This window comes from Marmota flaviventris, chromosome 13 (genome assembly GCF_047511675.1).
Source record: "Marmota flaviventris isolate mMarFla1 chromosome 13, mMarFla1.hap1, whole genome shotgun sequence".
Classification (NCBI taxonomy): Eukaryota; Metazoa; Chordata; class Mammalia; order Rodentia; family Sciuridae; genus Marmota; species Marmota flaviventris.
In genome coordinates, this window is record NC_092510.1 from 67,839,950 (window position 1) to 67,855,759 (window position 15,810).

At 37.2% G+C, this 15,810-nt stretch overlaps 1 protein-coding gene across 4 annotated transcripts in view; it reads left to right on the forward strand.

The window, feature by feature from the left end:
- Unc13b (unc-13 homolog B) overlaps positions 1 to 15,810 on the forward strand; it is a 208,649-nt gene that overhangs the window by 73,882 nt on the left and 118,957 nt on the right. The gene's annotated exons all lie outside the window — the stretch shown is intronic.

Consider the following 15,810-nt stretch of genomic DNA (forward strand, 5'->3'; position numbering starts at 1 on the left):
GAGAGAACCTGTCATTTCTCTTGGGATTAATTTGTCCAGATCATACAGATTCTTTCTGGAAATGAGTCATGTATTGTTGGTATATTTCTACCTTCTTGATTTTTTTTCAAATAAATTAAGTAGCTACTAAAGGGGACACTAAAGTCTATTTTAGTTTTTCAGCCAGTGAGATATATGCGTAAGTACATATGTATGTGTATGTGCTTATTTTTCTTCTCTGCATTGCTGTAGGTTTTCTGAATCAAATGCCAAATTTCATCAACTGTGGATGGCAGTTGTCATGGTAATAATAATAACAAAATAACCAATGTATATTGAACTCTGACAGTGTGCCAGATGCTGTTCTAAGAGTTTAAATGTACTGACTGACTTAGTCTTCACAAAAACCAAAGGCACAGATTTTATTCTTGTACCCATTATTCAGGTGAGGAAACTGAGGCATAAGGAGATTGAGTAATTTGTTACGAATCATTTAGCTACTAAGGGGTAAAGTAAACATTCAAATGCTGACAACTTGACTCCATAGTTTACATGTTGAACCCCACTGGGTTACACTGCTTCCTTAGTATTGTTTATGAGAAGGAAAAACCTCTGTTCATCATTTGTAAATCTATTGATTACCTTCAGTTATATATATTCCACAGGACACTTTCCTGATAAAATTAAGACCAATGGAAGAGGTCAACATTTTTTTCTTTAAGAAAACCCATTTTTTATATGATGTATTGCAACCACATTTTCATTTTGTTTTGCTTTGTTTGCTATTTAGGGTCAAACATTTAGAATCTTAGGAGGCCCAAAACAATCTAAATTGAATACTAGATTGTGAATTGATGTCTGAAGATCCTTTCCAGCATTCCTTGTAATGAGCTAATTTGGACCTTTTAAATCTTTTTTTTTTTTTTTTTTTCAAGATTGTTAGTGAGAAGTGAAATGTAATAATTGAGATGTCATGTCCTGTTCCTTCCTGGACTCATTTGATGAAATGCAGTTGAAGTGATTTAAGTAAATGCCAAGAGGCAGGAAGAAATAAAAAGTCATAAATAATCTGCAAGCTTATTAATTCTCATACTTTTCAAATGTTTTCTGGATACTTTACTTTATATTTTGGTGATGCTGGGGATTGAATTCAGAGGTACTTTACCACATAGCTGTATCCCCAGTCCTTTTGTTTTTTATTTTAAGACAAAGTTTTGCTAAATTGCCTAGTCTGGCCTTGAGCTTATGATCCTCCTGCCTCAGCCTCCTGCAGAGGTGAGATTACAGTCATGCACTGCTGCTTTGGACTCTAGTTTCTTTATTTTCTATGAATAGCTCATTAATAACTCTTGTCTATTCCCTCATATATTTTTATTTTGAAAACATTTTAAACCTGCAGAAAAGTTAAAAGAACAGTTCAGTGAGCACCCATTGCTCTTTAATAGGTCAAATAATTAACATTTTGCTACATTTGCTCCTTCCCTCCTCTCCCCCATATCTTTCTTTCCTATTTCTGTATGTGTGCTGCTGAAGCAAGCATGTCTTTCCTATTTCTGTGTGGCTGTCTTTTATATAAACATTCACAACAATACACACGTATTTTCTCAATCATTTGCAAGTAAGCTGCATACCTCAGGACGCAATAATATGTATTTCCTAAGAGAAATACCATCACAATCAATAAATTAACATTAATACCATCTGAAATGCTGTCCATATGGAAAATTCCCAAATTGTCCCCAAAATGTCTGTTTTTTCTCCCATTTCATGATCTAATCAAGAGCTACACATTTTGTTGTCCTGACTCTAATTTTCTTTAATTAAAGAATGAAATTCTTGGTTTTCTAGTCTTCTGTGACACTCTGTTCAATTAGAAACATTCTAATCATAATGTCTAGTGCATATGGGCATATATATTAGTACAGGTTTCTGGGAAGCACTTTGACAAAATATATCAAAGCACTGAAACTATTAATAGCTTTTGATTTAGTGGTTGAATTTCTGGAAATTCTACCACTTGTCTGCTATAATTACTTAGGATAAGTAATTACTTATCCTAAGTAATTACAGCAGACAAGATTTACATAAATAATGTTCATCGAAGAATTATTTAAATAGCAAAAACTTGAAAATAACTCAGTAGTTAAATAATAAATGATAACTGTCATAAGACTCAATATTAAACATTATTTTAAATTATGCTTTACGGCCTGGGAGAGTAACTCAGTAGTAAAGAATGTGCTATGACAAAACCCTAATTCAGTTCTCAGCACCAAAAAATAAAAATACAAAATATTTTTAAATAGAGAAATTTTGATGAAACTTTAAGCAAAATAGCATAAAATTTCTGTTATTAAAGCTACCCAGTCTGTAGTATTTTGATATGACAGTCTGAAGAGACTAACTACTACACTTTTGTGGGAAATACTCCTGGGAAAAGAAGCACCAAAATATTAATCAGTTTTTTTCTTTGGGATGTGGGATTATAGCCTTAAATTTTACTAATATTTAACAATACAATACTTTTAATGCTTGTTGAGTTATTATTAAGAGAAATGGACTGATTGAGAGCTTGTCTGAAAGTTCTCTCAGGGGAGCACAGCTACTTGTATACCTTTGATGGAAGAGTGGTCCTCCTCTATCGGGCAAGGTTGTCCTCTTTGACCAAGTGCACCGCTTCAGGAGGCATGCATATGGAATGGTGAGGGAGGAAGGTGACATCTGCTTAGCCTGCCAGATCAGCCAAATTAACCTTGGTGATTAGTGGGCTAACAGATGTCTTAGCCAGCTTGTCCTCAGATCCAAAATGGAGTAATTGAGTCCTTCTTTAAAAAAAAAAAAAAAAAAAAATATATATATATATAGTTTGTTTTATTCATTTATTTATATGCAGTGCTGAGAATTGAACCCAGTGCCTCACACATGCTAGGCAAGCACTCTACCACTGAGCCACAACCCCAACACCTCCCCCCACTCCCAGTCCTTTTTCTTGATCTGGATTGGCTGCTGTCTTTATGTTACTGAAATTCTTTACTTCAGTTTCTTGATGTATAAAATGGGAATAGTTGATCTACACAATCTCTAGGACTTTCTTAACTGTAATATCATATGCCCCTATGAATTCCTAGTACTGAGATGCCTTGTGTGGTTGACCACTCCACTTCCCAAGGTATTAGGATCAGTGTTCTCCACTACTAGTGAATTGTCTTCAAAGTGTTTTCAGAAATCACAGGGCTGAAATTATATTGTTAAATGTATGCATATATGAATATGTAACAATTCATCCCCCCATTATGTATATTTATAATGCACCAATAAAACTATGGAAAAATCATTTGGCTGCTGCTGTAAAGAAACCATTGCTGGCTTGTGGTTGCAGCTCAGTGGTAGAGTGCTCACCTTGCATGTGTGAGGCACTGGATTCGATCCTTAGTACCACATAAAAATAAAGGTATATTGTCCATCTATAACTAAAGAAAATTAAAAAGAAAAGAAACCATTGCTATCATAAATCTTCAATACAAGAGTTTCTCTAGCCCCAGTTATTTGGATTCTTTCCTTCCTTCCTTTCTTCTTTGTGATGGGTATTGAACCCAAGTACTTATAACTTGCTAGGCAAGCACTCTATCAATGAGCTATACCCCCAGCCCTGGATATTTTCCTAAAGTGATGGGATTCTTTAAAAGTATTAAGGTATACTGTATGCTTCTTCCCAATGTTTTTGTTTGTTTTCTGTTACTACAGATTGAACCGGGGGTTGCTGTACCACCAAGCTTTATCCCTAGCACTTTTTATTTTTTATTTTGAAAAAGAAGCTAGCAAAGTCATTGAGGCTAGCCCCTCAATGTTTATTTCATGTCAAAACTTTCTGATTTAACATCCATTAATAACATTCTGTATTCACTTTCATTTTTAGGATGTTTTTGTTTCCTTTAATAAATGTTATATATTTATTTTAAAATGCTTTAGGGAAATAAATGTTGTAGGGTACAGGTTAAGTGTCCTTTATCTGAAATGCTTAGATCCAGAAGTGTTTCAGACTTCTTTCAGACATAGACTTTACAGGTTGAGAATTCCTAATTTGAAAATTCAAAATCCAAAGTGCTCCAAAATCTAACTTTTTGAGTGCCACCATGATATGCAAAATGTTTTAGATTTTGGAGCATTTCAGATTTTCAGATTAGGGATGTTCAATTTGTAATTACTGTGATAATGTCACATTTGTTTTTTATCCTCTATATTATTGCCAGTTCAAGTAGCTGGGCTATCTTGTGCCTTTTGCTTCAGGGAAAGGTGTGAAAGATAACAGAAGAGAGACTGGGGTTGTGGCTCAGTGGTAGAGCACTTGTCTGGCATGTGTGAGTCCCTGGGTTCTATCCTCAGCACCATATATAAATAAATAAAGTGAAAAATCCATTGGCATTTCTCTCTCTCTCTCTCTCTCTCTCTCTCTGTGTACACACACACACACACACATATATTTAAAGAAAGATAACAGAAGAAATTATCTTCTAGGTTGTAGTTTTTAAAAGCTTAGGACTTCAGGAGAATCTATAAAAGTTTTGGATAAATTCTATGAGAGTGAGCATGAACAGAGCTTCACCTTAATCATCTTACTCTTTAAAAAAAGCTTCCTTTACATTAAGACTCAAAAGAGATACGCGTATTTTAAGAACAGTAACAATAACATTACTCTTCCTAGGAGAAGTCTTGCCCCTCACTTTGTTGGTTGTTTTGCCTGTCTGGCTGATACTCCTTGGTTGCTCCCTGTATTCTGTGGGGGAGGCGAAGGCTGACTGTCCTATTGGTGTCTAAGTCTCCAAAAGTTATTTCAAGGGACTCCATGGAATTCAGTTCCTGAATATGAGAGATTGTTCTGGTTCAACCTTTTTTGTCCCCCTATTGACTATTTCCACCTAAAGATGTACTTAGAGCCTTTTTTGTGTTGCTGGGGATTGAACCCAGGTCCTTGTGTAGGCAAGGCAAGCATTCTACCAATTGAGCTATATCCCCAACCCTCTTTTTATTTTATTTTATTTTAAAGAAGGATTCTTACCATATTGCTCAGGCTGGCCTTGAACTCATGGTCCTCATACCTCAGCCTCCTGAGTTGCTGAAATTGTGGGCATGTATCACCATACTTAGTCTAAATGTTTCTTGAATGGGGAAATGACAAAACATTTCAGGCCTGTGTTAATTAGCTTTCTGTTAATGCTAGAGATAAACCTTTTTCTCATTAGAATCTGATTTATTTTGGCTCATAAGTTTTGGGGATTTCAGTCTATGATGAGTTGCCCCCATGGTTTTTGGCAAGGTAGTACATCATGGTTAGGAGTGTGTGATACAGGAAACTGCTCATCTCATGGCATCTAGGAAGCAAAAGAGAGGGAGAAAAAGGGATTCTATTGTTTTCTTTTAGGGCACACTCCCAATGACTTAAAGACCTCCACAGTCCTTACCTCTTAAATGTTGTACTACCTCCCAAAAATGCCAAGCTGGGAACCAAGCCTTTGTTTAACACATGAACCCTTTGGGGGCATTGCAAATCCAAACGTATATGGCAAGGCCTAACCATATTCCATAGAATTCATTTGACTCATGGGAAGCTCACTTATTCTAGCCCTGAGAAACAGTGTATGCAGGTCATTCCATGTTCTCCTCCATCTCCCAGTCTTGCTTTCTCTGTCCAGTCTCCTTTTGGGTTCTCTTATAAGTACATTGACGAACTGTCAATAATCTGGAAAGAAGAGTTTTTCCTCATCTCTTATGTTCTTTCTTTTTTTTTGAAATGAGGATCACTATGGACTTATGGGTTCTTTTTTTTTTTTTTAGTTGTAGATGGACACAGTAACTTTATTTTTTTTTAATATGGTGCTTAGGATTGAATGTAGTGCAGCCACAATCCCAGCCCATCATTTTTTTTTTTAACTTAAAATGTTATATAATCCAGTTTTGTCATTCTCTTTGATACTCAGTTATACCAAACTGGGCCTGTGAGTATTCCTTTAAACTGGATCTTGGGTCCAATTTCCTTCCCTTCTTAGTACATAATATTTCAGGGTCATCTTGTCCTTTCCCTGCCTCAGTTCTAGAAGAAGTCATTTATTCCATAAGCCCTCCCTATTTTTAGTGGGAAATGGTATTTATACATTAAAATGTTAGCTGCCGCAGTCTGGCTGGGCACAATTCAGGAGCCACTTGTCAAAAGAAACGAACTTTATTTTTAGAACACACACACACCAAACCACACAGCTCCTCAGGAAAAACCTTCAGAGCCCAACTGCCACCACCGGCTTCCACAAGTCTCTCAACCTCCCCCACTCCTCCTGCTCTTGAGGCTGATTGGCTGGGTCGTGTGGGCAGAGCCAAAAAAAGTCCCCCAATGAGCAGCTCCGTGGTCTGAAAGGGCGGGGAAACAGCCCAATGAGCATCATCGCAGAGGAGCCAATCAGTTGGCAGCTAGAAATTTGCTGGGGCCGCTGTGAGCCAATCATCAGCTGGCAGCTGGAAGTTTGCTGGGGCCCCTTCTCCTGTGGCTCTCAACATCTCCCCCTCTCTGTTTAAACAACAAACATGTGGCTTAGGGACCGTGCCTGCCTTAGGTTGTCCAATAGTACATATGGTTCTTATCCGTTATCGGATGAGCTGACCTCAAGGCGTCAACCTCCTGTCTTAGGTTGGTACCATTGCAATTGGATCTTACCCGTCATTGACTACCGGTCCAGCATACAGCCACACCTATGGATAGGTCTTTGTACCAGCGGGGGGTGAGGTTCTTTGTCTCACCTCTGTTGGCCCCCAAATTTTCGACCATGACAAGCAGAAGGGAGGAAGATACACCAAGCCAATTGACGGCTCCTTTTGGAAAAATTGTACCACCGATGACACCATCAGCAAAAATACCCCAACACTACCACAAGTTGCTACACCAACACATAGTTCACAATGCATACAAGTGAGTTCACGATGCATACAAATGATACATAGTCCAGGCAAGTTCTGCAAGCAGTTCAGTGATGGCTCCTTTTGGAAAAATTGTACCACTGATGATACCATCAGCAAAAATACCCCAACACTACCACAAGTCGCTGCACCAACAGATAGTTCACAATGCATACAAGTGAGTTCACAATGCATACAAGTGATACATAGTCCAGGCAAGTTCTGCAAGCAGTCCAGTGATGGCTATTGCAGAAGCTGTAGATTGGTTTTATCTTTGTCTTCACTGGCACTGGGATGAAGATAGGAATTCTGGCAATAATGGCTAAAGAAAAAAATTATGTAACATTCCAGAAGGCACTAAAATAAAACAATTTTCTTAACAATTTACATTAACTTGAACAGAATTATTAAATATAATGAAAAGGAAAGGTGAAAGTAAACAAACAGATCTATTAACCTCCTTTTTTGTTCACATATTAAAACAATCCTCAACAGCTGTTTTCCCAATTTAAATTAAACCATTTAAATCACGTGAATAAAAAAAATATTTGGATCCATTTTTTCATGAGCACTCATCATATATGATATATGGACATATGTACATACAAACATACAACATAAAACACAGGTGTGCACACAACACATAACAATAGTAAAGGCCTTATAACTTTTTACAGGTGAAATCTCCATTGCAATGTTTAAAAACTCTATAGTCAAAAAATAGAACTGATCAGCAAAACATTAACCTAGGTCTGTATGAGCTCAAAAAACAAAATAGAACTTCATGATGTGGGAAAGGGTAATAATAAAATAGATATTGAAAAAAGCATCCTGGTTCTGTCGCAGATGTAAGAATAGCCAAACTGGAGTTTTGGATATCAGTTGTTATGGATTTGAGCCAAATCATCTTCTTTTTGGTCTGTAGAAAACGCTTTAGTTAATCTTTCTAGAATCCAAATCAGCTGCTGTTCTCCCTGTGGAAACACATAAACAGACCCCCGACTCCAGACACTCACTGGGTCAGGACCTTAGTTAATCTCTCTGGAATCCAAATTGGCTGCTGTTCTCCTTGTGGAAACACACAAACAGACCCCCGACTCCAGACAATTACTGGGTCAGGACCTTTCCATTGTCCTGTTAGAATATGCTTCCAAAGTACCTTGGGCTTATGTACATTTTTTGGACACATATGCCTTTCCGCAGCACTAAGCCCTGATGAATCCAAATTTAAAAAGTTTAGAGTAAAAAGGGTTATTTTATCTTTGGGGAATATATACCCCTTCCCAATTCCCTCTTTTTGCTTTAATAAGTACATTTTAATAGTTTGATGAGCTCTTTCAACTATGCCTTGTCCCTGTGGATTGTATGGGATTCCTGTTATATGAGTAATGCCAAATGATGAGCAAAATTGTTTAAAAGAGGTAGAAGTATAACCAGGGGCATTATCTGTTTTTAACTGTTTTGGAACGCCCACAGTGGCAAAATTTTGTAAGCAATGAGCTATAACATCTTTAGTTTTTTCTCCGGCATGAAGGGAGCCCATCAAAAATCCAGAAGAAGTATCAACTGTAACATGCAAATATTTTAATTTTCCAAATTCTGGCAAGTGTGTGACGTCCATCTGCCAAATATGGTTAGGTATCAGTCCTCTAGGATTGACTCCAAGATTAACTTGTGGTAAAAAGGTCACACAATTTTGACATTGTTTTATTATTTGTCTAGCTTGTTCCTTAGTTATTTTAAAACGCTTTTGTAAAGTATTAGCATTGACATGGAACTTTTTATGAAAATTTGTAGCTGCTTCTAGTGTAGAGAAAATATATATGTCATGTGTAGTTTTATCTGCTAAATCATTGCCCAAACTAAGGGCTCCAGGCAATCCTGTATGTGCCCTGATATGTCCTATAAAGAACGGATCTTTTCTGTCCCAGATTAGACTTTGTATAGTGGAAAGCAAAGAGAAAACAGTAGAGGAAGGGGAAATCCTACCAGCATCTTCAAGGGATATTATAGCATTAACTATATACTGACTATCGGAAAATAAATTAAATACAGAATCTTTAAACATCACAAAAGCTTGTAAAACTGCATTAAGCTCTACCTTTTGAGCTGATTGTTTGGGTACTAAAAATGTAAAAGTTTGATCAGGTGTAACTATTGCTGCTGTACCATTATTTGACCCATCAGTGAATATATTTGGAGCATTCATGATAGGTGTTTTTCTTGTCATTTTTGGAAAAATTACAGGATGCGATGACCAAAAAGACAATAAAGGATTAGATGGTAAGTGGTTATCAAATGAAACATTAGATTTGCACATGATTATTGCCCAAGTATTTAACTCATTAGCTAACTCATCAATTTGATTCATAGTATATGGAGTAATAATTTTATTGGGAGAAATTCCAAATACTCCCTTTGCTGCTTTTATTCCTTTGAGTATTAATTGTCCTACAGCCTCAGGATACCTAGTAAGAATAGTGTTAGGAAAATAAGATAAATGTATCCATAATAATGGACCTTCTTGCCAAAATACTCCTGTAGGAATATTTTTTGTTGGTAGTACAATAAATAATAAAGGCAAACTTATATCAATTCTATCCAAATGCATATTTTCCATATATGTTTCAATGATTTTTAATGCCTTTCTTGCTTCAGGCGTTAACATTCAGGGTGAATTTGGATCTGATGGACCTTTTAGGATATCAAATAAAGGTCCCAACTCTCCTGTTGGTATACCTAGATAAGGCCTTATCCAATTTATGTCTCCTAATAACTTTTGAAAGTCGTTAAGTGATTTGAGTTGATCTACTTGTCTTTGAATTTTTGGTGGATGGACCATGGTTGAGGATAATAGAACTCCTAAATAATTAATTGGAAAATTTAATTGTACTTTATCTATTGCTATCTCTAGATTATAATTTTTTAATAAGTTTGTAAGTGTGGCATAACATTCTAGCAATGTGTTTTTATCTTTATGTACTAAAAATACATCATCCATATAGTGAAATATTTGTAGTTCAGGATTTTGATTTCTAAGTGGCTAGATTACTTTGTTAACATAAATTTGACACATAGTTGGGCTGTTAGCCATCCCTTGAGGGAGTACTTTCCATTCATATCTCTGATCAGGACCTTCATGATTCAGTGCAGGGATAGTAAATGCAAAACGTGGACTATCCTCAGGATGAATTGGAATTGAAAAAAAACAATCTTTAATATCTACAATTAAAACATACCAGGTTTTTGGCAAAGCAGACAATTGAGGAATCCCTGATTGAGCAGGTCCCATAATAACCATCTCATTATTAATGGCTCTTAAATCTTGCAATAATCTCCATTTACCAGATTTCTTTTTGATGACAAAAATGGGAGTATTATGGGGAGATACAGAAGGTTGTATATGTCCTTCCGCTAATTGTTGTTTGACCAGGTCATGGGCTGCTTATATCTTTTCTTTAGTCAGGGGCCACTGAGGAACCCATACTGGTCTTTCTGATTTCCAAGTAATTTTTATTGTCTCAGTGGCCCTTTCTGAAAATCCAACCCATGTCTGTCTGTTCCTTGATCTATTTGTATTGGTGCTGCTATACCTTGTTCTTGTTTTTCTAATCCTTTTCCTTTCCTAAAACCTTGTCTAGTCATAATAGTGGGTGCATTTTGGTTGATGTTATTTGTTAATGTCAAACCTAATTGATCTAGGACATCTCGTCCTCATAAATTTACGGGAAGATGATCCAATACATATGGCTGTATAGTTCCTTCACATCCTTCAGGATCCTTCCAATCTAATACCATTGCACTTCTATGGGGATTAGTTGCCACTCCTAGGCCTCGAAGCGTTTGAGTGGCTTGTTGTAATGGCCAATGTTTTGGCCATTCTTGATGAGAGATGATGCTAAGGTCTGCACCTGTATCCAGTAGCCCATTAAATTCATGTCCTTGAATATTTAGTTTTAGCATGGGGCAAGAATCTATATTTAAATAAAGCATAGCCCAATCTACACCTGTGGAGCCTAATCCCTTGGAACCTCTTTCTACAGCACGACTGGAAAATTTATCATGTAGGCTGGGTATTATTAGTAACTGTGCTATTCTATCTCCTGGTGAAATTACTGATATACCCTTTGGAGAACTGGCTATAATTTTTATTTCACCTTCATAATCGGGATCAATTACCCCAGGACTTATCATAAGTCCTTTTAGAGTAGAAGAGCTGCATCCCAATAATAAGCCTACTGTTCCTTTGGGAAGAGGTTCTTTTATCCCTGTGGGAATAATTTGAACTTCCATCTCTGGAGTTAGTACTGATCTGGCGGAGGCACAGATGTCCAACCCTGTGCTCCCTCTGGTTTGTCTGATGAGGGATCTAATGGACAATGTGTCCTGGGCACTACCCTGATGGGGTTGCTGGGTTCCTCCAGTGCTCCGTATATTTGTGGTCTTGGGCCCCGGAGCATTGGGCCCCCCTGTCCATTTTTTGGCAATGGAGCCCGATGCCTTTCTCCATGATATCGTGCATAAACACCTGGTCCTTGTTCATTTTTTGATAATGGAGTACCCTCTATGGTGGTTTGAGAACGGCATTCATTAGCCCAATGTCTCCCTCTACGGCATCGTGGGCAAATACCCGGTATTCTACTCCTTTGATACCTAGTTTTGTTAAACCCTCCTCCTATGGGGCAATTCCTTTTAAAATGTCCTATTTGTTCACAATTGTAGCATGTTCTTGGCCTGGCATCTAAAGCCTGTTTTACTGCAGCTGCCACGACTTGCCCTTGTTCTAAAGCCTGTTTTACTGCAGCTGCCACGACTTGCTCTTGTTCATTAATGTCTCTACATAATTTAATATATGTGCTTAAGTCTTCATGTTTCCATGGTCTAATGACTTCTCTGCACCAAAGATTCGCTTGCTCATAAGCCAGTTGTTTTATTAATGGCATTGCTTGTTCTGTATTCCCAAAAACTCTGGTAGCTGTTTGAATAAGCCTATCTACAAATTCAGCGTAAGATTCATTAGCTCCTTGTATTACCTTAGATAATTGACCTTGTAAATCTTCATGCCCCTGTAAAGTCTTCCATGTCCTAACCGCATCTGCAGCAATTTGTGCATATACGCCAGGATCATATGCAATTTGTTGCTGCTGATCCTCATAAGGTCCCTTTCTTAACAACATATCTAGATTTCTCTGAGCATAACCAGCTGCTGCATTTTGCCTAGCTGTCTCCTTGCAAAATTCCTCATTGGCAACCTTCCATAACAGGTATTGTCCTCCATTTAGCACAGCTTTACACATATTAGCCCAATCTGCTGGTATCATGTTCAAGTTGTTAATGGATTCGACCATGCTTACAGTGAAGGGTGCTTGAGGACCATAGGTTGTTATAGCCTCTTTTAGCTGCTTCACTGTTTTGAAATTTAAAGCATTGTGAATTCGCTGCCCTCCTGCCTCAAATATAGGGCATGTTAATATTTGAGATCCTGTCTCAGGATCCCAACTATCAACTGCGGGGGTTGGGGGCCTCCCAGCATATGGAGGTGGCCTTGTTAGTTGGACACTTACGTCCACTGGTGATAGAAAGGTGTTAGTAGCAGTCTCCTGTAGAGGTGGCGTTGGTTGGACACTTACGCCCTCTGGTGATAGAAAGGTGTTAGTAGCAGTCTCCTGTTGTAACTTTCCCCCTGATGGCTTTTTCTGCTCTACACTTTCTTTCTCTGTCTGACTAGCTCGAGAGACCTTCTCTTTTACTTGAATATTTCTACTATAACTATAATACAACCCAAGAAGATAACGCCAAACAAAACTGAAACAAAGTGAAACAAAATTGGAACAACAAAAAATCATTATAGCCTTTCTATCCTTCTGAAATGTCCATCGGTCCTTTCTCCCTATCTGTTCCTCTGATGTGAGCGGTTTTTCTTCCATCTTACACATCTCCAGGGACAGGCAACTTAAAACAAAAGTGAAACAAAACAAAAGAAGAATCTTAAAATGGCTACCCATCCTCTCGCCCTGCCCTCAGGGGCGAGCAGTTTACCTTATCACTTACCCTCAGTCGTTCCGTGCGAGCCACCAAATGCCGCAGTCTGGCTGGGCACAATTCAGGAGCCACTTGTCAAAAGAAACAAACTTTACTTTTAGAACACACACACCAAACCACACAGCTCCTCAGGAAAAACCTTCAGAGCCCAACTGCCACCACCGGCTTCCACAAGCCTCTCAACCTCCCCCACTCCTCCTGCTCTTGAGGCTGATTGGCTGGGTCGCATGGGCAGAGCCAAAAAAAGTCCCCCAATGAGCAGCTCCGTGGTCTGAAAGGGCGGGGAAACAGCCCAATGAGCATCACTGCAGAGGAGCCAATCAGTTGGCAGCAAGAAGTTTGCTGGGGCCGCTGTGAGCCAATCATCAGCTGGCAGCTGGAAGTTTGCTGGGGCCCCTTTGGCTGTGGCTCTCAACAGTTAGCACTAGTTATGCTTCTTTGAATTGTCTGCAGAAGGCTCATGTGTTAATGATGGAGCTAGGAAACATAACACAACTCATGTTCCTATGGTTATCAGCACATAACGTCTTCTTCCCATGTTTGTTTTCTGTTATTCCTCCAATCCATATATCTGTCTTGCTTTTCTTTCAGCAAGAACCTCTGTTCCAAAGAATTTCAAATTATTCATTCTTTTGTTGTGTTCTATAATGTATACAAGAATATTTCAGGAGTAATTTACCAATGTTATTATCAATAGTAAGCTTACTAAGTAAAGTTTAACGTTTTTAAAAGTTATTTTTTTTAACCTTAGGATATAATTCACATAGGATTACAAAGCTGCTATCACAATTAAAAATATAGCAGAATTAGTGTTATCTGATATCTATTCTATAATCAATTCCCTAAATTTTGTAATCTCTCTCTTCTCCCTTTTTGTTCCACTATAAGATCTAGTTAGGGCTTATGCATTGCATTTGTATGTGAAGTGATTTAGGGGTCTAAAACCATGTTTTTGTGTGTTGCTCTCCAATAGTCCCAGCATCACTTATTTAAAAGGTGATTTTTCTTCATTAAATTGCCTTTGCAACTTTGTTAAAAATTCTTATTACTATCACAACATCCCATTAGTTTCCTTCCTTAACAGATTAGATTTTATATATTCACATTCATGCTTTCTTTTAGGACATATGCCTCAGATATGGCTTCCTTTTGGAGTAGCAGATACCAAGAGATACATGCTAAACCTCAGCACATCATGTTTAATTTTGCAGGTGTTATCTGTATGTCACCATGTTTATGTTGGAGTATCTTTTCTTTTAAATTGGTGCATTATAATTATACATAATTGTGGGATTCATTGTTATATATTGGTACATGCGCACAATGTAAAAATATAATTTGATCCATATGTGGAGTACCTTGTTTGCTCCTTAAGTTTATAAGGAGATTTTGAGGTTGTTAAATCTGATCAACATATTTGATACAGGTCTTCCTTGCAATAAATGATACCTCAACCAGGACCAAATATGATAAGTTGGTATAAAAGAATAAATGATTTTTTTCCAAACGTCTAAACTTTCTAAGATATTAAATCTTTAATGTTCAATATAAGTATATTTCTACCTCTGTCTTATCAAAGAATGCAGTAGCATACCATATTGACATACGAAATAGTTTTGCTTCTTAATAAGTTCAACAAGTTTCTTCCTTTTCATTTTTTTCCACTGTACTAATGATGACATCACTAGCTGCAATTTAGAAATGAATAAAAAATGATTCAGTATCTGGCAAGAGTTTGATGAAATGAGTACTTAGATATACTACTAGGATATATAAATCAGTACAACATTTATAGCTCACAAGTTCTAGGAAGTGTTCAAAGAAAAGAATATACACGTATGCGTTTGTAATTTGTTTTTAGATAATTGGGATCATCTTAATAAGATTAGGATCCTATTATTTAAAACTTATACACATAAATATTTCACATCTCAAAAATTATTTAATTGAATATTCCATTGCATTTAAATGTCATTATTATCCATTCTTCCTTTTTAAATGAATTCTGTATTCTGTAGGAAGTACCAAACAAAGATAAATAAACAAAAGGCTCTCCTACTGAGCCACAACAAATAACTTCTTAACAATAACAACAACAACAAATATAGCTTGAACTTTCGTTTGAGATGCAATTCACTATTTGTTCTTCAAAGAAATTTTCCTGGTTATCTACTAAGGGTTTGTTTTACTAGATTTTTTACAACCATTACCTAAAAATGTGATGTGAGACAGACAGACACAAGCGCGCGCGCACACACACACACACACACACACACACACACACATCCAGTCACATATGTCCTGAGTGTGAATCAATCTTAAGCAAAACTCCACATATTATTTAAGTTTTACTTGAGGAATGAATTAGTTCAAATTGTTGAGTGTGCATCACATCAGAAATAACAGTGACCAGGGCCATATGTTTTATATCATATGTGGAAGCTAGAGAGGAAAAAGGAAAAGGTAGTGGGGATCTCATGGAAATTTAAGAGAGATCACTAGAATAGAAGAAAGGCAACAGGGGGAGGGAGGAGGATAGGGAACAGGGAATGGTGAACCATTATGTACAACTCTAATGTGCCAATAAGAAAGTGTGGGGGTAAAAAAGAAACAACAGTGACCAAATAAACATTCAGAAGTACTGTCAGTAATATACTCTTTGGTTGTTTATTCTGACACCATTAATTTTTAAAAATTTCTTTTTCACTGTATGTAAAAATATATAAAATGATTTAGTCTCTTCCTTTTCAACTTATCATTGTATTGATCTACCACACTGATATGTGGTGCATTGATTCTTAGATAGGAAGCAGAGGCTGTTCAGTGCTTTCTACTACTCTTCAGCCA